At 44.0% G+C, this 24655-nt stretch overlaps 1 protein-coding gene across 1 annotated transcript in view; it reads left to right on the top strand.

The window, feature by feature from the left end:
- Nucleotides 1-24655, top strand: part of RAB10 (RAB10, member RAS oncogene family) — a 49712-nt gene that overhangs the window by 936 nt on the left and 24121 nt on the right. The gene's annotated exons all lie outside the window — the stretch shown is intronic.

Below are 24655 nucleotides of genomic sequence, written 5' to 3'. Positions count from 1 at the left end.
GCCTTGTACCTAACATCCTTTCTCTCCAGGTTTATCAGAGAGTTTTGTTTTCCTTTTACTGAACACCGCCTTGTTTTGCAGATGAAGAGTTCAGGTCAGCAGCTTCTAATCTTCTTGGTGACTGACCCTGGCAATTTAAGAGAATTCATGCCTCCGCTCTTTCTTGCAGTACCCACTGGTGTAACGTGTGCAGAAACCTACCACGCATCTGGAAAAAAGAAAATCTTTTTTTGGGGGGGGAGGTTTGAATTGGATCTGGCTTTCTGTGCTTGATATAAATCCCTTAAATGATTGGCCATACAGCTGTTCACTGAGGGTAGGAGAACATAGGGTATCAGTGTAAATCGTAGTGCTAGGTGTAAGTACACTCCTGTGTACTTCCTTATCGGTGTCGAAATGTCACCCTAAAAATTGCAGCTCAGACTACAAGACATAAAAAGACGCTTTTAAGCAAGCCTTAGGTAGTTGGAAGTGAAAGAAAGTATATTTGGGACGATTTAAGTGTCAAGACTCGGTTGTTGCCTAAAAGCTCTTGGGGCCTCAACGCGGGGTTTTGCTTCATTGTTTTGGGGTGTGTGTGTGTGACAGTCGCTTAATCTTGTCTCTTTAACAGTGCATACCTTGACTATGGAAGGCTGTATTTATTTTGCTGCCACGGCCGTAGTGTAATTCTGTGCTGCTTGGCAAATTCTCGCCTGGATCACATGGCGTTTGTTGCTTTCTGAGTTTGCTGGGAAGGTTTATTTCAATTCTCGAAGTTAAAAATAGTCAACATCTTAGTTAAGAAGTCAGTGGATATATGGTGGCTCTTGCTCCAGAGAACTTGTGCTTTTACTGATCAGCAATCTTTAGTAATTAGTAATTTAGTATTAGTTCTTGGTCTAACTGCAGTTTTTGAGCGTTCAAGCAGAGTATCATCAGGTTTAGTAGCAAGTGTGCACGGGCAGAGTTTGGAAGCGTTTCTGAACAGTCAAACTGATTTAGACCAGTAGGTATTTATTTCTGGAGAAGCTGTTTGTAGTGCACATACACCAGAAGGCAAACAAGTTTTATTTCTTAAATTCTGAACTAAATGCCTAGGTATGGTAGCTGTGAACACCACTTGATGACTGGTTGGTGTGTCAGAGTGTGTCAGACTTGCGTCTTCATGGTGGGGTTTAGCGGATTTTGGGGCACAAATAGATTTTTCTGTGTGGTGCTGAATTCCAGGTGCTTAACTGCACAAAGGTGGCTTAAATGTATTATTTCCTTAGTTCTTCTGCAAGTAGTTGGTTAATGAGGGAACCTGGTGGGAGGGTGTCCTGTGCAAGCAGTATCCGTGGAAAGAGGAACTGTACGTTAGCGCCTTTAAAAAGCAGCCCATCCATGAAGGAAAAATCTTGAACTGGGTTAAAACACCTGTCTGCTTAGTTGTTCTCCACATTATTACAACAAAGCGATTGAGTAATCTGTCTGAAAATGTTATCTCAAATTACCATCAGTAACTACAGTTTTTAGACTTTCTCAGGTTTTCCTCTGCTGCAGCGGTGATGGCAGCAATGGAAATCCAGGAGCGTAACACGGAGCCTGGAAAGGTGCTTTGCCTGGTGGTACCTGCTGTGGTAAATCCCCCTGCAGTAGCTGCACAACTTGGGCTGATTTTGCAGCCGGAAGAGGAGAGTTTCAGGAAAAACCTCAGATGGAGCCTTTGACCTGTAGCAACACGGAAATACTATTTCTAAAGCACTTGTGTACACAGTAGATGACATTGAAGGTGACTGGCTTATTGGCTGAATCTCTCCTTGTATTTTAAAAAAATAATATTTGGTAGCTTGTTAGCTCTGATTCATGCTTTTGTGTTTACGCTGAGCTCCACCGAGAACCTGCGATAGTTAAGCACGTAAAATGTACAGTAGTACTGGTGGCTGTAAGCAGGGACTGGTTCAGTCTTTCTGGTCTTTATAGGAAAAGATGGGTCCCAAAGAATATTGAGACTAGCCTGTGTATATAAAAGATGAGGGGGGGGAAGTGTTTTAATTCTGTAAAACCAAAGGCTTGTCTGCGTATGTAAGTGAAGATACAATAATAATGCATTTCTACTTCACATTAGTAACTTACATTCACTTACTTTCATCTTCACACGTTTTAGGGACTGATTAAACATGATCCATGATGGCAGTTTGGATATAATTTACTGTATCTGTAATTCGGTATACTCTCTTTAACATTTGACTTTGAATCACTTCAATCTAATATTTCCTGCTAAAACAGCAGTTAAGCTTTTGGATGTGATGAGGTGCATGTGTGAATGATTTCATTACCCTGTCTAGAGGTACTATAAATAATCCAGATGGCTCTTCTGCAAGAATCCCTAAGTCATCGTAACCTCCCTGCAGAGAGCAGGGGCCTTGTCCTCAAATGCTATGTTGCTGTTTCCAAGCAGAAAGAGAATAAATTATAGAAGACTTAGTCTATCCCAAACAATTTTTAATTTTAATAACTCTTCAGTAATTTTCTGGGGCAAAAATCATTTTTATGGTATCTTTTTTGGAGAAATTGTGGTGACTTTTCAGTTGTGCTCTATGGATACTCTACAGTTGGGTCAGGTCTGTCGGTGGTAGCTGTTCCTCTGGGCAGTGGTGTTGCTCCTGGTGCTCCTAAGCACTGAGTGCTGGAGGCTTCTCTTAAACAGACTGCTGCCTGGTGTCCCCTCTCCCAAACTGCTAATTTTGGTACTTTCTCTGCTGCCACTCATGCTACCAGCTGATTTTCTTTAATATTAAAAATGTTAGTATAAGTAGCTTCCAGTCAATGTATACTTGAGGTCTTAGTTTTCTTTAGTAATTTTTTTATTGGCATTCAACGTGTCAAGTTGGTGACAGCTTGAAGTGAACCGTCGAAAAATGATCTGTCGGAGCTCTGCGGGCACGCTTTGCGAAGCTGTTCAGGGTCAGCAGGTAGAGCGCTGGCCTTTGCTGCCTGGACATAAGCAGGTAGAGAGGGCTGTTCGTGCAAGGATGTCTGTCTAAAAGTTTGAATGTCAAAACTGAACTCAAGCATATAATTGCTATTGTTTGACTAAGTAAAATGCAAATTAAGATGAGTCAGAAAAAATGTTTTCCCATGAAATCTGACTACCTCTAGTAATGTGCTCAAGAGAACAAAGCCTATGTAATCATTGTGAAATTCCCTCTAAATGCTACTGATGTAGGTAAAGCTTTCATGGATCTCAACCCATGCTGAAGATGCAGTTGTGTTCTGTATTTCTGGTCTTTACTCACGCTGACTGCAACTCTACAAATTCAAAGAGAGGGAGAAAAAGCAGTATGATTTTTGAGGTTTGATCACCCCATATTTTATTCTGAACACAGCAAGGTCTTGATGCCAAAGCTGTGCTAGGAGTGTGCAAAACTGTATTGTTTTAAATGCAAAGGTATATGAAAACTACTTTCTGATTAAATCCTTTTTTTCCTCTTTTTTTTTTTTAATTTCTTTGGCCTTTATTAGAAGTGATTTTGAGTTGCTAAGCACTTGCTTTGGAATCATTGCATATTGGTGCATTTAAGCAGTGAAATTTTTTAAAAATAAGTCCTCAGATATTAAAAATAGTAAATATAACAAGTTTCTTCGTACATCTTGTGAGGATTTGTGATGTGTTAATATTGGGAAGGAAGGGGTCGCAGATAGAGAATGGGGAAAAACTTGGTCGATTGTGGGAAAACAGACTAGGTAGAAATTATGTTTTGAATTGTGAAAATGCTTTTAGCTGTATGGTGGTTGCAATGAAGTTTGAAAAACAAGTAGTTTCTGGGGTCCAAAAAAAAGAGTATTACTACAGCAGTTGAAAGTAGTGGCTTGCTTTTTCCTTTTATTCCTTTTTTGTCTCGTATCTACTGCTTGTGGGCTTGTAGGAGCAGCAAACAACTTTGAGTTTTGTTTATATTGTAATTGAGCTGTAAAACTTGCTGTCACGGGAAGTTTTGGAGGGGAAAATATAAATGGGTTCAGAATGAAAGTAGAAAATTGAAGTGGATCCATCGGTGGCTGTTGGACGTGATGCTCTGGATGTGATCTCGAGCTTGGGAATCCCCTCAGCTCTTGGTTGCTGGAGGTTGAACAAGTATTCTTTGGCCTGCAGAGAGTGGTTCGCCTCACCTCTGCCTGCTGGGATGCCCAGGAGAAGGGTTACAGAGGGAACTGGACTTACGGTGTGATACGGTATGATTGAGAGTGTGTTGTTTTTCATTAATCTGTGGACATGGATAATGAGCCGCAGTTTTGCTTGTGCATGCCTCGCAGGGCTGATGAGAAGTGTGTGGATGGCTGTATGGTGAAGAGCTGAGGAACTAAGCTGGCTGGAAACCTCTTTTTTTTTTTTTTTTTTTTCAACATAGCTATTTGTTCAGCTGAGCTCGATCAGTTCCCTGATCTGGCTTCTTATGTTACCATATAAATCTGTACTGCCAGAGTGCATAGGGCATCTGGGGACGTGGAAACACTGGAATAGGTGTCACTCGTACTGAAAATTCACATTTAGGGTTGCAGTTCTGCAATACAAAGCGCTTGGCAGCAGCACCAGTGCCTACTGTTCCCTCCTCCCTGCCCCCAGTATGAAACAAACCCTAAACTGGGCTTGCTCCTCTCCCTGTGGCTGCTACTGTCACTGCCTCAGGACAAAACCAGTTGGTGAAGGGTGAGAACGCTGCTGAACGCCTTACTCGGGCACATACCTGTGCGGTGGCAGCACAGGACACGTAGCCCTGCTGCTCCTTTTCCTGTCTGTCCTTGCACTGACATGCTATTTATGTTCAGCTGAAACTATGAGGCAGCTGTTACCTAAATGTGCTAAGTATGATCAGAAGACGTGGAGACGAATGGGAAGGAGTGTGCCGGAGGTTGGCTGCTCCAGTTAAGCCAGCACTGTGTCCAGGAGACTGAACTGTCGCGTCAACAGTAAGTGGCAAAGATAAAGAATGGATGAAGTAGCTAATGTTTTCTAGGGAAAAGTGTGTTTCAGATTCCAAGTGCAGGCCTGTAGCTTCTTGTGACAGGCTGTCACACGTATAATCCGTGGTCTGCTCTTGAATTTTACAAGACCAAATGAAATGCCTGTTGATGTTGGTAGAAAACTTGCTCAGGAACTGCTAAGCAGGGATACAGCCTTCATTTTAAGAAATCAAGGACTATTTTTTAGTGCCTTGTTGAGTGATAAGCACAACTGGGGGTTGCAGAGAAGTGATTTCCTCTTGACTTCTTGATTTACCTCTTTAGAAAGAAAATCTGTTACTCCCCTCTCTTTATCCTGAGAAAATGCTTAATCTTTTCTACCCTTAAAGTTAATATTGAAATTTAATTAGAGAATCGGTTGAGAGTCTATTGATAAATACTTCATCAGGGGATAGAAAAAAAAAATCCTAACTTGAAGGGTTTTTTTTTTTTTTTTTTAGGTTGTGCTAAGCAGATGTTGCTGCCTCTAGTCCAGTGGTGCTGCAAGTGTGGGGTTTTGTCTTGGCAGGCCATGCTCGCTGTACCTGCTCCTGGCAGCCCTCGGGAGCAGGGTGTGGGCTGCTTCCACCGTTCGGGTGGCAACAGCTTGCTCTTGTGCTCCTCCTTTCTGGAGCCGTGGAAAGGCAGCATGTTCTTGCTTGTTAGTGGCGCAGTGGAGGAAGAGCTGGAGAATCTCGGGAAGGATGGCGGCTGGGAGTGGGCTGCTCCTGCCAGGAAACTTCATCCCGCCTGGGGTTGAGAAATGCCCAGGAAAGACATTGGATGAGAGCAGGTTATGTGGATTCTCCTGGCAGCGGCAGCCGGCGCCTGTTTTGCTACGTGACCTTCTGACGACACGTGGAGAAGGGTTTCAGAGGGTGTTGATTTTGTATAACCCTTGCGAGGGGGTAAGGTACTTCAGAAATGTTTTGTGGAAAAACGAGCTTGTCAAATTCCCGGTGCTGTGGGAATTCCCTGTCTGGCCCTGGGGAAACAGGAAGGAGACCAGAGCTGCTGCTGCAAGTCGTCTTGAATATTTAGTGTTTCAGTACAACTTAACTGTGTGGGTTTTTCTTTTCTGCGTGGGTTTAACTAGAAGTCTTGTGTGGGTTTAACTAGAAGTCTCTGCATGTTTTTGTTCTTTTCTGTAGCTAAAACAACTCGAGGCTTTCTTTCCCACTGGGATCGTGACTATTTTATACTGCGTAACCTGTTTGTGTCTTGCATTTCCAAAATCTGACTTAACGCTCCCTGAGAGAGGCCTGCTGGCTTGATTGCCATTAAGTATGCCATTAAGAATACCTACACTGACATCCGTACCTGTAGAGCTTTTTCCTCAAGGGTGCTTTTCCAACTGGTGTTCGTTCATACTTGGACTAATGATTAGCTCTACAGATACCAGATAGGCTGAAGCAGTTGTTGGATTGGGGGGAGTGCCGGAAACAGTCTCTTCCCAGTAATGTGGGCCTGGTGTGGCATGCTGCTTTATGCGCTGTGAGTGCCTTTAGCACTGCAGTCTGACAGGGCTGTGATCAACATCGTCCTCAGTGGGAGGCTGTCTTGGCCCAAGATCTGAGCTTCAGAACCCTTAAAAGACGTGGTTACAAAGATGGGTAGTACTGTGATAACTTCAGGTGTTTACCCGTTTTAGGTCAGGGTACAGTACTGCTTACTTGCCTGTCCTTTGATTTACGAGGCTATCAGAAGGCTCATTAAAGCTGGTCTTGTTGTCTCCTCTATGGCTTATGAGATCAAACTCTTGTGTCTGTCTGATGGCCACATTCACTGAACAGTATGTGTCTGGTCCTGAATAAAAAGTTATTCTGCCCTCTGAGATGGTTATGTCTTACCTTGGTCTCACCAGCATTTTAGTCTTCTGGAGTAAAGGTGATTTTACATTTTACTTCAGATGTTCAATTATTGACTTCAGGCATCTGGACATATGAATGAACCTATTGATGTCTGTTGTATTCACGTGCCAAGTGTCTTCTCTCCTGCCCTTCTAACCATAGGCATGTTACCTGTTCTTCCTTGCCACCAAATCTCGCTGGCAGCTGACTTCCCTGTAGGTAACTAACTTGATTGCACTTCTTAAACTGTTGTACTATTGCAGATCTATAGTAAATGTCTGAACTTTGATAACTAAAAGAAGTTGAAAATGCTGGCAGCAGTATCTAGGTGTTTCCAGTTCCTTAGGTACCAGTCTTAATTTCACACCTTCCAAGGCTTGCTGCAGTCTGTGTCTTAGCCTCTTCCCTTCCCTTCCTTTTCTGAAATGGGATTCCTCTAGCATAACTAGCTCGTTAAAAGCTGAACTGTCAGCATGGGCTAGCTGTCTAGGCTCCTTCTGTAATTGAGGCGAAGGAAAATAAGAAACTCCATCTACCTGAACATGGCAGTATGTATGCATGCCTCTCTGTCACTTTAGAGGAGGCTTAGATGTGTAGCTTAAATATAGCTAATTGTTGGTTAAATGAATCCCCCCAACGCTTCTGTTTCATTAAGCATACTGTGAAATGCTTTCATCTCAACATAACTTTTTGATCTTGCCAGTAAACAACAAAATTTATTTATTTTAGCTACTCAAATTCATGGCAAAAACAAAGATAACTACTGGCTAGTTCTTTGGGTTTCGTACTTAAATGTTGGTATGTCTGGGACAGCATGGACCAGAAATGTGAGTGTTCTGGAGAGTCTGGTGCTTCTCATTCCTACTTCAGTGAGCAGGACTGGTGAACAGAAATGCTGGTGGTTTGCATGGAAGGGGGCTCAGAAACTCCACCTGCGACAGTGTTAGACCGCTGGTGTCCGCTCAGTCATGGTGGCCATGTGCCACAGGGCATGTGTCCCAGCGTGCTTGAGGCCTTGACCCAGCTGGAGAACCAGGAGGATGCAGCTGCCCAGGTTCGGGACCTGGGTGTTCGCTGTGGTGCTGCCTGAAGCCGCTGCTGAGGACAAGAAGCAGCGGACACAAGTCACGACAGGGAAAACTCGACCTGGGTATTAGGAAAAAATTGTGATGAAGGTGGTCTGTGACTGGAACAGAAACGCAGAGAGATGATGGGATTGCTGTCCTTGGGGTAATGAAAATATCTCTAGAAGAGACCCCAGGCAAGTCGAGTTAACGTGGCCCTGCTGTGGGGCATTAGAAGCACAAGCTCCATGCTCCACAACCTGCCTTAATCTCGCTGTTGGTCCTGGGTGCCAGGACAGGACCTGGGTTGGGGGTCCGAATTCCCAGTGTGTGTCAGAGCTGCTGCTGGATCCAATCAAAAGCACTACAGTCTGGCGAGATTCCTGCTGGAAGTCTCCTTTTGATCTTCAGAACATTAGATAATGGCCACCAGCTTTGTAAAGAGCTTCTAACAAAGTAGTTTCTTAAAAGGTAGAAGAAACAGCTGATAAAGAAGGCATGTGATGTCTTGCTCAGAGCAAGTTCACGTGTTCCTCGTGTAGCTTTTGCAGGAGCTTCAGCCCTGCTGCCCAACTCCCAGCAGGTGCCTTTTTGGTCAGAGCTGCTGTCAGCATTGTGGTTTCTCACCCTGTAAATTACAGTGCTGCTGGTCCAGCTATTGGTAAAACTCTTCTTTAACCTCAGTTCTTTCCGTGTAAATCCTGATGTCATTTTCTAACATAGGCCCTTTCAATATCATAGTCAGATGCTTTGTTGCAGAATAGATGTGGGATACAGGGAGCTAGAGCAGGTCCTTTGCTGAGGCGGGATGGCTGACTGTGCGACCACTCCTGGCTCCCTTCAGTGCAAAGGGAAATGGATTTATTCCATGAGAATTGAAACCGGGAGTCTCGGGGGTTGCCTTGCAAGTGAGCGTCTGTTCTCATCGTCCTGAGGCACAGCGCCTTTTCACTGGAGTTGAGAGGTAGCGAGGTGCTAGCTTGAGGCTTTTTTCTTCCTGCAGATGAGGTGTAGCTAACCTTGTTGCAGTGTACAGCAAACTAAAGAATCCAAACAAGTCTTACAGCCTCCAGTGCTGCCTTGGGAGGGGCCACTCTTTTGGGGTGGCAGTAACTTCTGATTCTAGGTGTGTTGTGTGACATTCTTCCAGTTTTTTCCACCCTTTCAAAGGTACATAATTCCTGTTTCTCAGGCTCTTTCTATGAGTTCAATTTGAGTGTTGCAGTAACAGTAATAGCTAAAAAAGATGATAAAACTTACTGATAAATGTGATGCTTCTGAGCAATATTGTAGCAGTAGGCTTTTTTCTTTTTTTTTTTTTTTTTTACTGCAAGGTTTTTTTCCTGCTAGTTAGCTTGACAACACTGCCATTCATCTTCTCACTCACTGGAGAACTTAGAGGTTGGGTAGAAACATCTGGTGTTATAATAGTTGGTCTCCTCCAAGAGCAGGGATTTGGAGCAACTTTCATGGTCACGCTGTGCCATATAGCTGGAGGTGTGGAAATTGTCTTACAGATTCGTAGAACTTGGTGTAAACCAAAGGTAAGTACCTGCTGCCGTGCTTTGACTCTGTGAAGTCTCTGTGTTTCTTGATGCTGAAGGGTTAATAAATTAAAGCTTTTTCTGAAACTTCTGTATTGGAGTGTATGTATAAGTTGATATTCAGTAACTAATATCAAAACATCCTAAATCATATGGCAGCCGCTTCAGTTAAATGTGTAGTGAATTGTACTAATGTGGCGCAAGCAATGGAGCTTCAAAGTTGAACGCAGTATATTTAACACTAGACGCAATGCCATTCTTTGGAGTCTGTGTAGGAAATAATAGGTGTGTCCTTAACTAGCAATTCCGTATTGAAAATTTTACACAGAAAGGGCTGGGTCCCAGCTTATCTCCAACCCTCTTGTAAATGGGAATGATACATCTAGGCTGCAGTGCTCAGTGCTTTAGTAACGTCAGTGCGTATCTAATGCCAACAATGACAAAACTTCACTTGCTGCTGTGGTGTAGTCTAGGTAGCTTTATTTAGGGTACTTTCATAAATAATGGTAATATTTTCTGTTTGTAATGAAAGAGACCTGGTTTTCCAGCAAGAATTAGTTACTACAAGCACATTCATTCTTTTCAGTGAGTTGGAAGAGGCAGCTGGTAGACTGTTTCACCAGAGAAAATGTTTAAAAGTCCAAGTGCGGTAACTGCCTGGCCCTCATAAAGCTGCATTGACTTTGAAAAACTTCAGACGTACTGTGAAGTGTATAAAGCATTACAAGCTTTTATTTCTCAAATATTGATAGTGACTGCATCATGCAAACAAATGTCAAAATCTGTTTGGAAACAATTGGAGAATCTCTGACTCCTCAGTTTTGCTGTTAGAAGTTTGAAATCCTTGTATAGTACCTGTGAGGGTGTTTCAGTGTGTTTCGTATCTTTCATCTGCTGGTGTGGCTGAAACTAATCAAATATAGGTCAGTGGGTTCAGCTGAGAGTGTACATTCCAGCAAGTTGTCTGGTCTGAAAACGTAAGTGATGGTCTCTCCTTCCTTTCTTTGGTAGTTCCAGCAGTAAGGAGTTTTAATTATTGAACCAAGAAGTAACTGGTCTGAGTTTCTGCAGTGCAGTAAGTCATCGTTATGGAAGCTGGGAAGGCAGAGAGCTTCTGGGCTCTTCTTGAGCTTCTGCCTACTTATAATGGGTTGACTGGCTGAATCTTTTTAATGACCTCCAAGACACAGTACCTGCCTATTTGGTAAAGCTAATGCTTTTCCTGAATGAATCTCCTTCCATTCGTTTATGTGTTATCTGTCTTGTCAATCTGCTGAGTATAAATTAGCCACGGTAAGTGTTAACTTGAATTTTATTTTTATACAATTTGAGGACAAAATTACTGTTACAGCAAGTAGTGACAAATTTTCTGTTTCCTAAATAGAAGCAGTTTATGTGAAAGCAGATTCATGTACCGTATTTATTTTCTAGCTAACAAATATAGCATAAGTAGGCTAAGACACGCATGAAAACTGATTTAATCGGCTGTAATTGAACTTGAACATACTTAGTGCACATCCTTGGTGGTTTAGAGTAGAATTCCAATTAGTTGTGAATTTGTGTGTGGACTGTTGGCTTTCTAGAATCCAGACCTTTCCCTGCCATGTTTTTAGGTACGGGACCTAATGGGCTTTGCTGACAAAGGGGTTCACAGGGAGGATGGGGTCCATCTGTCGGAGAAGGGGAAGAGCATCTTCAGTCATAGGCTTGCCAGGCTGGTGAAGAGGGCTTTCAACTAAAGTTGCTGGGGCAGGGGAACCTCAGTCCATCCCACTCCTACCAGTTGGATGCCAGTGCCAGCAATAGATGCCTGGAGAGAGATCAATCCCAGGTCAGCAGGAGAGCACCTGAAGAGCAGCACAAAGGAATTCCAGCCACTCCAGCCAGTTAGTCAGCTTCATCAGGGGCCCAGCTTAAATGCCTCTATGCAAACACAGGTAGCACGGGGAATAAACAAGAGGAGTTAGGGACGTGCGCACGCCTGCAGGGCTGTGATCTCATTGGCATCACCGAGACCTGGTGGGATGGCTCCTATGACTAGAGTGTTGGCATGGAAGGATACAGGCTCTTGAGGAAGGACAGGCAGGGGAGACAAGGAGGGGGTGTCACCCTCTATGTCAGTGACCAGCTGGAGCACATGGAGCTCTGCCTGGGGATGGATGAGGAGCCGACCGAGAGGCTGTGGGTCAGGATTAAAGGGAGGCAGGGACAGGTGACATTATAGCGGGGGTCTGCTACAGGCCCCCTGACCAGGAAGACCAAGCGGATGAGGCCCTTTATAGACAGACAGGAGCAGCCTCATGTTCACAAGCCCTGGTCCTCATGGGGGACTTCAGCCACCCCAATATCTGTTGGAGGGACAACACAGCAGGGCATAAGCAATCCAGGAGGTTCCCAGAATGTGTTGATGCCAACTTCCTTCTCCAAGTGATGGAGGAGCCAACGAGGAGAGGTGCTATGCTGGACCTTGCTCTCACCAACAAGGAGGGGCTGGTGGGGAATGTGAAGCTCAAGGGCAGCCTTGGCTGCAGTGACCATGAAATGGTGGAGTTCAAGATCCTTAGGGCAGCGAGGAGGGCGCACAGCAAGCTGGCTACCCTGGCTTCAGGAGAGCAGACTTTGGCCTCTTCAGGGATCTGCTTGGTAGAGTACCATGGGACAAAGCCCTGGAGGGAAGAGGGGCCCAAGAAAGCTGGTTAATACTCAAGGATCACCTCCTCCAAGCTCCGGAGCGATGCGTCCCAACAAAGAGGCAGTCAGGCAAAAACGCCAGGAGGCCTGCGTGGATGAACAAGGAGCTCCTGGACAAACTCAGACACACAGAGGAAGCCTACAGAGGGTGGAAGCAAGGACAGGTAGCCTGGGAGGAATACAGAGAAATTGTCCAAGCAGCCAGGGGTCAGGTTAGGAAAGCCAAAGCCCTGACAGAATGAAATCTGGCCACGGCCTTCAAGGGCAACAGAAAAGCTTCTATAGGTACATCAGTGATAAAAGGAAGACTAGGGAAAATGTGGGCCTCTCCGGAAGGAAACGGGAGACCTGGTTACCCGGGACATGGAGAAGGCTGAGGTACTCAACAACTTTTGCCTCAGTCTTCACTGGCAAGTGCTCCAGCCACACCACCAAAGACGCAGAAGGCAAAGGCATGGACTGGGAGAATGAAGAACTGCCCACCATAGGAGAAGATCAGGTTTGAGACCATGTAAGGAACCTGAAGGTGCACAAGTCCATGGGACCTGATGAGATGCGTCCACAGGTCCTGAGGGAGCTGGCGGATGAAGTGGCTAAGCCACTATCCATCACATCTGAGAAATCGTGGCAGTCCGGGGGAGTTCCCACTGACTGGAAAAGGGGTAACATAACCCTCATTTTTAAAACGGGAAAAAAGGAAGACCCGGGGAGCTACAGGCCAGTCAGTCTCACCTCTGTTCCTGGAGAGATCATGGAGTGGATCCTCCTGGAAACTGTGCTAGGGCACATGGAAAATAAGGAGGTGATTGGTGACAGCCAACATGGCTTCACTAAGGGCAAATCGTGCCTGACAAGTTTGGTGGCCTTCTACGACGGGGTTACAGCACTGGTGGATAAGGGAAGAGCAATGGACGTCATCTACCTGGACTTGTGCAAAGCATTTGACACTGTCCCGCACGACATCCTTGTCTCTAAATTGGAGAGACATGGAGTTGAGGGATGGACCACTCTGTGGATGAAGAATTGGCTGGATGGTCGCACTCAAAGAGTTGTGGTCAACGGCTCGATGTCCGAGTGGAGAGCAGTGATGAGTGGTGTTACTCCGCGTTGGTTTTGAGACCAGCACTGTTTAACATCTTTGTCGGCGCCACGGACAGTGGGATCGAGTGCACTCTCAGCAAGTTTGCCAACGACACCAAGCTGCGTGGTGCGGTCGACACGCTGGAGGGAAGGGATGCCATCCAGAGGGACCCTGACAGGCCTGAGAGGTGGGCCCGTGCGAACTTCCTCAAGTTCCACAAGGCCAAGTGCAAGGTCCTGCACATGGGTCGGGGCAATCCCAAGCACAAATCCAGGCTGGGCGATGAGTGGCTTGAGAGCAGCCCTGAGGAGAAGGACTTGGGGGTGTTGGTTGACAAGAAGCTCAACATGACCCGGCAATGTGCGCTCGCAGCCCAGAAAGCCAACCCTGTCCTGGGCTGCATCCCCAGCAGCGTGGCCAGCAGGGCGAGGGAGGGGATTCTGCCCCTCGACTCCGCTCTCCTGAGACCCCCCCTGCAGCACTGCATCTAGCTCTGGTGCCCCCAACAGAAGAAGGACATGGACCTGTTGGAGTGAGTCCAGAGGAGGCCACAAAGATGATCCGAGGGCTGGAGCAGCTCTGCTGTGAGGACAGGCTGAGAGAGTTGGGGTTGTTCAGCCTGGAGATGAGCAAGCTCTGGGAGACCTTATAGCAGCCTGCCAGTACCTAAAGGGGCCTACAAGAAAGCTGGAGAGGGACTTTTCACAAGGGCATGTAGTGACAGGACAAGGGGTAATGGCTTTAAACTGAAAGAGGGGAGATTTAGATGAGATGTAAGGAAGTTCTTCCCTGTGAGGGTGGTGAGGCACTGGAAGAGGTTGCCCAGAGAGGTTGTGGATGCCCCATCCCAGAAGTGTTCAAGGCCAGGTTGGACGGGGCTCTGAGCAACCTGATCGAGTTGAAGGTGTCCCTGCTCATGGCAGGGGGTTGGACTAGATGGCCTTTGAAGGTACCTTCTCACCCAAACCATTGCATGATTCTATGAGGTATGGCTGCTTCATGTGACACCCTCTCTAAAAATATGTGCTGGTAAAGGTGGCTGGCAGAACTCTGCTACCTGGACCAGAAGTTTATTGAGTATTTTAGAAAATGAAAGATGTAATGGCAGGGAATTAAATCAGCCCTCAAACCTGAATTAATGGGCACTAAGCAGAGATTATTGCTGCATGGGAAGAACTCTGACGTAAGTACTATTTCTTGCTAGAGCTTCATTTCCTTTTTTTTTTTTTCCCCTTACTACCTTATGAATAAGAACCTTATTGTCTCTTTTGTCTCTTGGTATGCATAAAACATCACTAAAATAGTTCCTTTGTTCATTTTCTTTTGTTTTGTTTGTGGGAACCTTGTGTAAGGTTTAGTTGCTGGAATAACAAAATGATAAAGTTTCTTTTTTTCTGGAAGAAGTAACTGCTTGTGTTGAAACTGTGCGTGGTCTCATAGACCTAAGTGGCAGTGTAAGTGATGTCAACAGGACGCTTTAGTTTTCCTTCTGAGCAGAGATTTTTTTACATGTGAATTCACACTGCACTTTCATGTGACTTCTGAAACCCCGCCTCTTGAAGGAATATGGTTAAGTGAAGAGAGGTTGAACCCTCCCCGGTTGATCTGCCTGCTTTCTGTGGGCACCTCAGATCTTTCTGTGCAGCATGCTATATTGAGGACTGTCTAACACACAGACTTCATTAGACAAAAGTTGCATTAATGCTTATAAACGAGATGAAGGCAGCTGGGGAGGAGAGGATGAGAAGGCTTTATAACTGGTTCTGGCCTGAGAAATGGCTTCTGTCCCTGTCGTATGTGACAGGTTACTTGTACCAAAGTGAGACTTTCTGAACCGTCATCATTGTCTGGGATCTCAATTTTAGTCTACTTGGTGTGAATGTCACTGCACCCAAAATTCATGGCAGCTGTGCTTTGAACATATCTACTGAATTGATGCTGAAGTTAAATGTGCCAGATTCTTAACCGTTGGCAACGGCTGTTACTTATGTCCAGAACCTAGTGCCTGCATCCATTTTATTGGGAAATGGACCTTTCCCTGGTTATCTCCTGAACTTTGCCCAGGCCCTGATATGGAGAGTGCTAGCTCTCAAATCAAAACCATGAGATCAAAACCATGCTACGAACACTTAGCCCACTGGCTGAAGTTCTGGTCCTGGGAACTTCCCTTGCCATCAGCTGACTCGCTGCTGGACGTGGCCATAGCATGCTGTTCGCGTTTCATTCCCTGGAGGGTTCACAGGCATGGCTGCGGCAGTTAGAGCTCGCCCCAAGTCCCCTACCCTATTGCTTTGCCAGAGGTAGAAAACCATGTTGTTCTTTTGTACTGCCTCAGCCGTCTCTGTCCATTTAAATCACCAGTGGTGCATTTGTTCGTCACCCAAAATTGTGGCTTGAATTGCTGAGGCGTGAATGTGTGTGCCTCTGTCACTCCCTTTGAACATGGAGGAGGACATGATGCCTCTCAAGGAAAGGTTACTAGAAACCAGGTTGTTTTGAGCTCTTGTGGATTTAGTTTTAGTTCGTTAAGACACCTTTCCCTGCTGATCTCCAGTCAGGCACCCCTAATTAATGTTTTTACGCTCATATGTCTTAGTTCCTCCCTTGCAGGGAGTCATTATCTTCACAGAAAAATTGTATTTTGTACTAATCTTTGCAAATAAACTTCATTACTAGCTTTTTGTTTACAGGTCAGTATTTAAATGTATGCAGTAGATGGAGTAAGGGCGGTGGAACTTGAGATATATGTAGAATTCTTGGTAAGTCACTGCTGTGTCATTATTGAATGAGGCAGTGCTGTTTTAAAATACCTTCCAAGCGGGTACATGCGATGGGACCTCAACTCTGACTGTGTGCTGAATGGTAGTGGTGCCTTTCTTACCTTCTGATTATTTGGATTTGCTGTTTTAATTCCAGGTATGGGAATGAACAGCACTTCACATTGTAATCAATCTATTAAACATCTGAACAATGCCACTTGAGGAGAAGCGGCTTCATGGAATTCTTGATGTATTGATACTCTTTGCTTCCTTACAGCCTTGTGACTTCTGAGACCTAAATGTGTGGATATAATCTGTATTTTAAAAAAAAAAAAAAGAAAAGTCTTACTGCTTGTGTTCCAGCTAATATAAAGATTTACATCTGCAGGTATCCTGTGCGTAATAGCAAGGTAATGGACTTCTCTCTATTGGAGGGGAATAAAGGGGAACGAGAGAGATCTCAAAGTTTGTTTCTGAAGATGATTAATTTTTAAAATATAGGTGTCAAGAATAGTGGAGGGGTGGAAGGTCACAGTTGTTATGTAGGTGCAGCAAACTGGTGTATGGAGAACAGACAATTTGCAACACCTCCCTCTCCTTGATTATTTGATTTTTAAAATATTTTTTAATACTACCCCCAAGTGCTCTTAAAGAATTTCTAGTAGCAATATTGACTTTTGTAATGATTTACTCCAGAATTAACATGTAGGTGTTAACTTGTGATTTAATATAAATCTCTGAAGAATGATCATTGAGGAGGTTTCAAGTGAGGCTAGTAGTGAGAGAAAATTTTTGGTGCACTAGAAGGCTGTAGTCTTGACCTAGATGTAATATGCATCCTTGAAACGAATTGATGCACAAAGGAGGCTTGCATGCTTACAACTTGTCTGCTGCTTTGAAGGGAAGCAGGAACACTTCAAAAAGAATTTCAAGTTAGGAAAGTGTCCTTCACTCTGGTAGTTCTGAATCTTGTAATTCTGAACATTGTTGTTCGTCTCTGAACTGGCTGGTGGCTGCGGGTGGAATGTGAGGCAGGCTGCTTGGAAAGCTCTGGCGAGGCAACTGCAGATGAGGAGGCAGCAATGCGGCGTGAGGATCCCCTGTTTCTGCAAACAGTGAAGATGTGAATGAATTCACAGTATGTGGCCTTTCCCAGATAAGACGTCAGGCTGGATAACAATGGCCTTCTATTGTTTTGGGGGATTAAGCCAGGTATTGGGGGGGATATAAGCCAGAGTACTGGATTTGTCACCAAAATGAATATTCAGCTGAGTCCCCCATATCAGTTAGTCAGTGTTGATTTGCATTAAATCAAATGTCCCTGCAACACTGAGTCTTATTTGTTCGTGATGTGTGATGGCGTTTGAAAGCACAACAAATGCAGGCATCTAGAATGGAAGAATGTAGGTCACACTAAGAAGCTGCCGTCTCGCAGGATTGTCATCTGCTTTGTTAAGAATAGATTAATTGGTAGGAGACAATCTGGCAACAGTGCTACTGCTAATGTCCCGCGTTCTCCCTTACATTAGCAACTCTGGAATTTATCTGTATTGATATGGTATTAGTGAAACTTAGCCTGTAAAGACAGTTTTATAAAGGCACTATAAAAATCATACGGAAATACTGAAGATTCAGGAAAGAGCCATGGGGGTCACTAGGAGGGGCTGATAGGACTTGATCAGTCTATTGAAAAGGAAATACACCTTTTTTTTTTTTTTTTTTTTTTTAAAGAATCTCTAGTTCAGCAAATTTTGTGTTAAAAGCTAAAGGTAAGTGGATTGTTTGGATTTTGACAATCTACTACATTCCTGAAAATAGATGCTAGAATTAAATGAGTGGTTTATTAAGATACATACCATCACACTAGCAAATATCACTGGTTAAGAATCTTTAACTTATCTTTACAGAGAGAGAGGTCTGGTCATAATTATTTTTCTTGATACCTGCTCTACAAAAATACCAGTTTTCAGCATACTTCAGGTACTGTGGATCCCTAGCAGTCGAAGATACAGCTATTCCCCTGGTAGTTTCTCTGCTTGTTACTATGAATGTTACTAAGAAAAACAGTTCTGTGTAGCTGTTGCTGTCGAGGTGGTGTGGATTGAGGCTGGTGACCTCGAGATAAAGGAGTGAATGTTTAGCCAAGTGATAGTTCATGAGGGTACTAAAACAAAGCATGCAATGGGTTACCTAAACGGCACATTGTTTAGTGAATGGGTGACTGGTAGGGTGCTTGGGGAAGGTTCCTTCAGGAAAGGAGAGGCCTCTAGGTGATAGACTCAATCTGAAGATGAGAAGATTGACAACAGTGACTGGAAAGAGGAGCGGAAAAAAAATGTAGGACTAATCACATCATTTGCGTCTGGTGGAATTAAAGTAATTAAATCACTTGTTTCTGTTACCATTGTCCTCCAGTGCCTAGCTCGATCAGAACTGGGCTCTCAAACAGGACAGTTACCTTCGTGGATGTTTTCTCTTACCCAGTTGCTGTGGAACTTTCTTAGACTACTAGAATTAACTAAGTGTACGTTTCCTAAGGTTTCATGTAAGGTATGTGTTACTTTATTTAGATGCAACTTCTGGTGCTCTGCAAATGCTGTATTGTCACGACTTGAAACCTTGCAGAGCAGGAAGAGTGAGTTCTTGTTGCTGCTCTAGTTTGCACATGCTGCACTGGGAAAATCTTAGTGCAGAGAAGGTGAAACACTGAAACACATGAATTCATTGAATTTCTGTTTTACTACTGCATAAATCCATAGTCTGCTCGTATCTCGAGTACTTCGTTACGCTGCTGGTTGCTGAATGTCAAAAATGATGGAATTAAAGGTTTAGAAGAGGACAGCAAAGACAGCCAAGAGGCCATTTCAATATCACGGGCTCTGCAATTCCTGATACCCTCCGTGTTGGTCCTGGGGGGCTGCTGCTGGTTCTCCCCATAGCCTTTTCCAGGTGGTGGCTCTGGGAGTCCTGCACTGCCTCGATGCATTTTCTGGGGCCCCTTTGCTCCGACTGCTGAGGCTCTGCTCACCGGGCCTGGCACTGGGCTGCTGTGTCTGAACAAGTTATATAGGTGCTCCCAAGCCTGCAGTTGAATAGGAGTCCTGAGTCATTGTAACTTTGGAGACTGTAAGGAAACTATCTCATTTAAGTTTGGATCATGAACGATTGTAGTCTTTTTTGGTTTTGTGTTTTTTTTTTGTTTGTGTTTTGTTTTTTTTTTTTTGGTAAGCATTTATTTTGGGTCTGACCGGTGTGGTAGTAGCCTTTAGTTAAAATGAATGGGAATCTGCAATATGGTCTAATGTAACCGCTAAGTGTTGTCTGTCATCTGTGTGCAATGGGTACCCTGCATTATTTATAACTTATTCTGTTTTGCAGCAGTTTGTATGGAGTTATCTTAGGCTAATAGCAGCAATCAGATTGCCTGGCTCCATGTATTCAGCTGGTGAGAGATAGCTGTTTGCCTCCTCTGTTCTCCCCGCATCTGGCTATGTTGTTTCATTACACTGCTTAAGCTTAAATTTTTGGAAAGCAACTTATAACCTTCTTGCTGTGTTAGGGTATACAATTTTGTTTTTGCAGAGAAACTAAAATTACCTTGAGGGCAGAACTCAGTCACTGACTGATGGTTGCTACCTGGTACAGCTTTCTTCTTCTTTCGTTTTTCCTCTCCCACCTGTTGTCCTCCGCTAACCAGAACAGGCAGGTTCAGAAACATCTTGTTAGTTTTTGAAAAAACTTCTATTAATCTATTAATTATTAAATTTATTATTAATTTTCTTTCATGTAGGTGCCTCATTTTTCCTTTGTCTTACAGCAGTGTTTGCTTGTAGTGGATAATGTCCCTTTAGCTTTTGGAGTCGCCTGCAGTAGTTGGTGCACTTGCAGGTTTTTAGTGTGAGGTCAAGAAAAATGAGACAAAAGGAAAAGTCTTGCTGGAGAGTGTAGCTTGCTCCACGCGTCACTCTCGAGCTGTTGTCTTAGCTGTTTTTATTGAAATGAAGATGATAAAATTGACTTGAGACACCTAAGTAACTTGCCCCTGCTTTTGTAAGGGGAGGAACTGCCGCTGGGATTGCAGTTGTAACTGTACTAACCAGAACTTGTGTGTCTGTGTAGAGCTTTGCTTCTGGCCATGCAACTCCTTCCTTTCACCCCACTCTTCCCCAGCTCCCCACCCGCAGGTGGAGAACACAGCACGGGCAAGCACTGGGGTAAAACCTGAGGTACCTGGCTCTGAAATGAGCTGCCTCAAGATAGCCTGGTCCCGAGACCTCAGTAGCCTACACGGGCTCTCTGACCTGATTTGCATCCTGCGGTAAGTTAGTGTTGCGGTGGGTGATCCGTGACCGACTACAGCTCTCCGTGAGAGCTACGAAAGGGGTCGGTGGGGCTGGGACACTAAGGGGGCCCTGAGGACTTGTGTGATTTTGACAGACCTTGTGTTCAGTCATCTTGGTTTTCACCTTTGCAAAGCAAGAGGGGAGCTGTTTGTTTTCTGTGGAAGTTTGTGTTAAACAATACTGTTTTTTCTATTTCTTCAAAGAATCCATTGCCACACTTAAGTGTAGAAAAGATACACACAAGTACTGATATACATACATGTATGTATATATGGGAGGCTGGAGATATGTTTGTGTTGTATGTATGTGTACACATATACAAAAGAAAACCAGCAGATAAGCATGCATGTGAAGTGAGCTTTCTCCTGAAAGAGGAAGACTAGCTGTCTTATTTACTTCGTTACTATCTTGTTTACTCATGAGATTAAATGTATTTGAAAGCTGGAGAGGAGGGCAGATTCAGTACTGTAAACCCAAGAGGTGTGGAGCTGCCATCATAACTGTTTGTACATCTTCCTACAAAGGCATAAGCAAAATTAGTATTGCCAGCTAGGTTTAAACTAAGAGCACTGTGTGTTTGCAGCTTGTCAGACTAAAGCATCGATAGGCTTCTCGTTTTGGTTCGATCACTTGGTTTTTGTTGCTGGTCATACTGCCTTTCCTTCTTCCCACTCTGTTCCTTCCCAAATAGCTGACCATGCTACATGTGGTCAGGGCTGAAGACAAGGAAGAGTCAAATGCAATGTAATCTCTCACTCCTGACGAATAAATGTCTTGTTAGAGAAAGTAGTTATGACCTGAAGTATCAGTTTCTTACCTGGATCTGCGATTTCTCAGTACTGCTTAAAAGAAGCCAAGTAGTCCAGGTTTTCAGGTTTCTTCGTTGTCTCAGTCTCTCTGATTAATCTCATTCAGACTTGCTTTAGTGAGCAAGAGTCTTGAGACTTGGTCTAGTGACTCCTTTTACTGTTTTATTGCAATTTTCTCCTGAGAAAGAAGACTTCACAAAGAATTAATAGTCACAGAGATCCACCTGTTAGAGAAGTTCATGCGAGATGTAAGCCACAGGCAATAGGGGAGGGTAATGTGGGTTCCAGCTCCTTTTTGAGACGTGTTACTGGTATTTTCTCTCCTCTGTAGCTGAATGCCATGCTTTTTGCCAAAGGTAGCAAATCTGTATTTCAGAAAGAATTGCCGTGACTGCAGAGGCGTGTCCCAGCTAGCCTAAAGCTTCCTCCTGTTCCTTACCACGTCAGCTGAATTTTGCTCTCTGATAAAACTTACACTTTCACTCAACCTTTTGCCAAAGGATGAGTCTGTGAATAGCTTGAGTTTCTCTTCCAGAACAGTCTGAATGGTGATTAGTTTGCAGACCTGCAAAGTATTCCTAAATACTCTATCAAAAAGTTGTGAGTCTTAGAAGTGGCACTTTGTAATGGATGCCTATTCCTTTCTTATGTCTCATGGACAAGTGAAAGGAGACATCCCAGGGAGCTGTAGAGAGGCTGCTCCTGCGGGCCCGGCAGCACTTGCTAAGAGTAAGAAGTGCAGTCCATCTAGCATGGGGGAGAAGCTCTGCTGCAGGCGAGGCGAGAGACCGCCTGAGAAAAAGCAGTCCTTGGATTTCCTTCTGAGGGATGGGAATTGAGATTATTACCGGATAATCTAATCTGTAAGTTTGTCAACTATAAGTGAACTGCCTTTAAGAAGTCACTGCAGGATCAAAACGAAGTTCAATTTAAGTTTTACTCAGAAGCAAATTTGGTTTTTTGGGTTTTTTGTTTGTTTGGGGTTTTTTTTTTGTTTTTTTAGTAAGATGTGGAGTTAAGGTTCTTTAAAACAGGTTCGTATATGTTTGTGTAATCCATGCGTACTTGCACAGGTCTCCGCAGAGCTGGAATCAAGTGGTGCCAGCATGCCTAGGCACTAAATGCTCACCTGGCCTGGGGTTTGCTATTGCTCCTCCGAAATAAACTCCTCCGTCTGAATCTTGTGCTTCGAACACCTTTCACACCAAGCGTAAAGCATTGCCTCAGCAAAGTCCCGGGTCCCAGTATTGGGTGCGACACCTGGAAAAGCCAGGGTTGAGACTTTGTTCTGTGCTGAAGGTGTGAAGGAGGCAGAGAAACTTCAGAAATCTAATTCATATAAAGCCTCTGAAAAATAGTGTTGGCACTTAAAATGTTGAGTGTGGTTGGGAATGTTGTATATTCATAACGTGCAGGTATGAATACCTTGTAGAATAAATATTTTGAAAGACCGAAGTAGTAACTGAGACCACTAAGAGCTTAATTGAAAGCAGAACTCTCATCTCTTGCCTGATACGCTTGTGTTGGGCTTTCTTTGGAAAGAGAAAGTATATTTACCTCAGAAGCTTTCTTACAAAATATTTGATCTTAACTACTTCATTGATAACAAATGTGAATGTCTGTTTATTCTTAGTAAAATAACATTCTGAAGTATTAAAGCTTGTTTGCAAGACTTACGTTGACTTCGGAGAGTTTATAATTCTGGACTTGATATATTTGGAAAGCTTGTTACTGGGAGGGCTTGGAGAATCACCTTTTTATTAGTGTTATGCTCTAGACATTAATAAACTTTCCGAAGCAGTACCTGGCTTAGGACTTTGTTTTAGAAGTCATCTTCTGCATTAAGGTGTTAAGCTTAAGGAAGACTTACAATATAATAAATCTGTCTCGAGAATCGTGGGATCTCAGATCAAGTAGTTCTGTGTAAAAAGACTAGACAAAGCTCTACAAAGGTCTCTGCACCAAAGTTAATTTTGTAATTTTAAAAGCTTCCAGGTTACTGCTGTATTTTCCTGCTGTTGGTAACTTTTCTTTTATTGCCTTTTTGCTTTTTAAATAAAAACGTTTTAGGGCTGTTTATTGGGCCCTGTGTAAGCTGTAAACATATACCTGAAGGATACAGATTTTCTCTGTGCTTCTGTGGTGGTGGTGATGTGCTAACTATGTTACAGTTTGTGCTCTTTGTATTAATGTGCCATAAGTCATGAGGCTGTGTTCCTTCTGACTTTGTGAATTTGAAAGTTGTTAGGTCAAAGAACCATAGCAGATAGATTTCTTTTTGCCTGGTCAGTCACTTTCTTTACTTAACGCTGGAATTTCTAAAAAGTTAGGCAGTAAAGATAAGGTTTATATCCTTTTGTGGCTATTAGAGCACTTGCAAGAGCTCCACCTTGCTTTAGTTGTTTGAAGTGGATTAGCGTGGGGGATACTCAGGGGCATCTTCAAACCCTTGGAGAAAGTGCTGTAGCTCCAGCGGAGAACCTTATCTTCCTCAGGATCACTGACCCCTGGGAGGGGTGCAGGCGAAAGGGGCCGGCCAGATGACTCCGGTGCTCCTCAGAAAATTTGAATGTGGCCTGAGTTCTGCTGTGTTCATTTGAGTGTAGATAGCTGCAGTTTAAGTACACTGTTAAGAAAAATACTTGCTGTTGCCCGAGCCTGTAGCACAAAGGTGGGCAGCTTGAAGACACAAGACTTGAGTGTGAATCTGTGCACAGTTGCTTTTCTTTCCTGAGTTGAAAATACATAGTGCTGTTGAAGTACATTTGCAAAGCAGTTACTAACAAATGAAATACAAAATGCACTTAGTTATATGCTGCTTACGGTCTGCAGTTGATGGTGATTTGATGTGCAGGTTGACTGTCAGGCTCCTAGCACTGCAGCGTTGCCCCCCTCTTGCCCTACATTCCGCTTCCTACCGCCCAGCGTCCTCACCGAGCTGAATGGTGTCTTTGTTTGGAAAGAATGCAAACAAAATTCGTGCTGTCTGAAAAGGGCTAGCTCATCATTTGTGGCTCTGAAATGGACTGGAAAATAACTTTTTCTCCCTCCCTCTTGTACTGATGGCATTCTGTCTTTCACTTTTCAAGAATAGTTGGTTTGTGATTTAGCAACAGAAGAGTGGTCTTTACAAAACCTTGGCAGCGGCTTGAGAAGGTGTAAAGTGATACAGAACTGTTTGGATGCAGGGATTATGGATTTAAAACACACTGTTCTGCTGACGCAAGTCCTGGGTCTTCATTAATGTCTTTCGTCCGAGAGCAATGGAAACACAACACCGTTGAGCAAATAGTTCTGTATTCACCAAGACATTCAGATATTTAAATTTAGACAAATAAAGCCGGAATGCTTTGTCGGGAGTCATTGACGATAACCTCTGCTGATGTAGGGACGGAAGAGCGTGACTTCAGTGGCCTGATGCACAAGTCTGACCGTCCAGCTTCTGAAACTCCTCTTGGTCTGCGTGTTTACAGTGACTAGGCAGAAGTGACTTTCAGTATTTGTGTAAGGGCAGATCTTGTTTGCACATACCATGAGGTCAGCTAGTGG

This window comes from Gymnogyps californianus, chromosome 3 (genome assembly GCF_018139145.2).
Source record: "Gymnogyps californianus isolate 813 chromosome 3, ASM1813914v2, whole genome shotgun sequence".
Classification (NCBI taxonomy): domain Eukaryota; kingdom Metazoa; phylum Chordata; class Aves; order Accipitriformes; family Cathartidae; genus Gymnogyps; species Gymnogyps californianus.
This window is presented reverse-complemented; position numbering and strand designations above follow the sequence as displayed.